This window comes from Apodemus sylvaticus, chromosome 4 (genome assembly GCF_947179515.1).
Source record: "Apodemus sylvaticus chromosome 4, mApoSyl1.1, whole genome shotgun sequence".
NCBI classification, from domain to species: Eukaryota; Metazoa; Chordata; class Mammalia; order Rodentia; family Muridae; genus Apodemus; species Apodemus sylvaticus.
This window is the reverse complement of record NC_067475.1, coordinates 67,822,641-67,825,496: the sequence shown is the minus strand read 5'-3', so window position 1 is coordinate 67,825,496 and position 2,856 is coordinate 67,822,641. Positions and strand designations below refer to the sequence as shown.

Here is a 2,856-nt window from a genome sequence, read left to right as displayed (position 1 = left end):
CTAAGCGGACTCTCGGACTGGTGGTTCATAGCCCACAGCTATCAGCCAGTGGCTCGACCTGAGCACTGCGCTCGTCGCCCGCCATTTTGCCAGAACTGCCGCCCTTGCTGTGGAGCTCCATGAGCCTTCCCAACCCAAACTTGGGTTTCTTCGGCGAAGACATCACAAAGAGGCTAAGTGGACTGGCAAGCCTTTCCTATGTCTTTCCCAATGCTGTCTGGAATCAGTTTATTAACTACTTCCTTCAAGTCATGTGTCTGCACTTCTCCGGGTAATGATTTTCATCATCATCTTCTGGATCTGGGGACCTGCTGGTGCTGCGCATGGGATGTCTTTCTTATCTGCTTGTTGCGGTTTTTTAGTGAAACTAACACAGAAAAGTTGAAGCAAATACCCACCGGTGGTCTTGACATCAACATGAGCTTCAGGCATGGTCTGCCTGCCACTCTTTGACCATGGAGCACATCTTGTCCCAGGTAAGACCCATGCCATGGAAGTTTAGACAGTTTCTGCCCTGAACGTCCTCAGTAATTAGCTTGAATTTTCTAAACGCAACTTCATGGTTCTGTAGATGAACGCTCTGTAGATGATTGTTCTGAAGATGAACGATGGGTTTGAAAGTGATGCAAGGCTCACTTCAAACACACAACCCTTGTGGCCATCAGATGCAGTTTTGGTTCCTGAGTCCTCGTGACTAGTGTCTTCCAATGTTCCTAATACTGAACATTGCCGGAGCTTTCACATCACACCAGTCTTTCTAAAAAAAAAAAAATGGATCAACCATGTTCTTCTTTGCTCCCTTCTTGTCACCTTTTGTCGGGCGCTTGTCGGCACCATGGCAAACCTCTGGCATATTCAAACTCATGGCCTTTATACGGTTTTCCATTCTTATAGCGAAGACTAGTACACTCAAAGTATAAAACAATATGAAAATGAAAAGTGTTGTCTCCCTGTATAATGTCTTGTAATATCAATCACTAAGTTAGCAAGATGGCCCTGTGGGTAAACACAGTTGCCGCCAAGCCTGGTAATTGATTTCAATTCCCGAGATCCAAAAGGTGGGAAGAGAGAATTGACTCCTCCCAGGTTGTCCTGTGAGCTACACACACACACACACATACACACACACACACACACACACCATGCACACACAAGTGCACACTTATGCATGCACACACATACCACACATATACAAGCACACACAAGCACATGTGCACACACACACTAAAAAAACTGTTTTAAAAGATACGAGTTTTTGATATCATAAATGAGAGCTGTATTTCATGGTTAAAGATCATGTAAATGGTCTTTATATACTAATATATATGCTTATATATACTAATATATACTAATATATACATTAATATATATTATTGTAAAAAAAAATTCTAGCCAGGCATGGTGGAGCACACCTCTAATCCCAGGACTTGGGAGGCAGACACAGGCAGATTTCCTAGCCTGGTCTACTTAGTAAGTTCCAGGACAGTCAAGGCTATATACCGAGAATCTGTCTCAAAATAAACAAACAAAAATGAAGACTCTAGAATCAGCCAATCTAGATTAAATCTGCTGCCTACCAGTTGTGTGGATTTGACAGGTTACACAGCCTCTCAGTTCTTCAGTTTCCTCGTTTGTAAATGCAGAAATTTCATTTCAGCTTCCTTTGGTTAGTGGGAGAATTAAATAATACAATCATTAGTCAAGCTTTAACTATCATTTTGTGCCATGATTAGTTTTACTGTTTGCAAACAAAATATGATTGTTGCATTTTACTTCCCTGCAAAGTAAATAAACTTCATAAGATAAATTTTTAATTTTTATTCCATGTGTATGGGGTGTTTTCCCTGCATGCATGTCTTGTACCACTTTCATGCCTAGTGTCCATGGTGGCCAGAAGAGGGCGTCAGATCTGCTGGGACTGGAGTTACAGCCATGGGTATGGTTCTGAGATGCTACATGGGTCCTAGGAACCCAAGAAGAGAAGTCGGGGCTCTAAACAGCTGAGCCATCTTTCCAGACCCCCATAAGACACATTTTTAAAAAGATGTACTTATTATTATATGTAAGTACACTCTAGCTGTCTTCAGACACCCCAGAAGAGGGCATCAGATCTCATTAAGGATGGCTGTGAGCCACCATGTGGTTGCTGGGAATTGAACTCAGGACCTCTGGAAGAGCAGTCAGTGCTCTTAACCGTTGAGCCATCTCTCCAGCCCAACAAATTTCTAAATATGTTCCAAAGTTAATGCCTGCATAACAAGTTCTGTCATTTTAAATATATCTTATTTATCCTTTGAGGATTTCATACATTAAGTTATTTCTTACATATATATTTTTATATGTAATGAAATTATATTACTTCTGAGATCTCTTTTATAAATATGATTTTTTCCTTGGGCTGCTGATTGTATTAGATTTGTAGATGACCATAAATATGACTAAAATAGTATTTTATACAATATATCACAAAAATTGGCAAGCCATATGACATATCAGAAAATTTGTAGTCTTATAACTCCTTAAATCTTATTAAATGTAAAAGAGTCTAGACTATATTATTATTTTTATGTTGATAATACTTTTTTAGGATGACACATTAGTGACTTTTATCAATCATTTGATGACAATCGGTTTTTATGAGGAAGAATATTTCATATTGTAAAATTAAGATGCAAACTATTTTACTTATACTTGAAGCAAATGAAATGTCTTTACCATAGGATATTATTATCTGATATTTCCTTCATAATAATTATCATCAAAGAGCTGAGTGGTGGTGGTACACACCTTTAATCCACACACTCAGAAGGCAGAGGCAGAAGGATCTCTGTGAGTTCGAGGCCAGCCTAATCTACA

The 2,856-nt window shown here is 39.4% G+C and overlaps 1 pseudogene; it reads right to left on the bottom strand.

Moving 5' to 3' along the window:
* LOC127683593 (40S ribosomal protein S3a-like) lies at positions 1-886 on the bottom strand (annotated as a pseudogene).
* Positions 887-2,856: the final 1,970 nt, after the last annotated feature.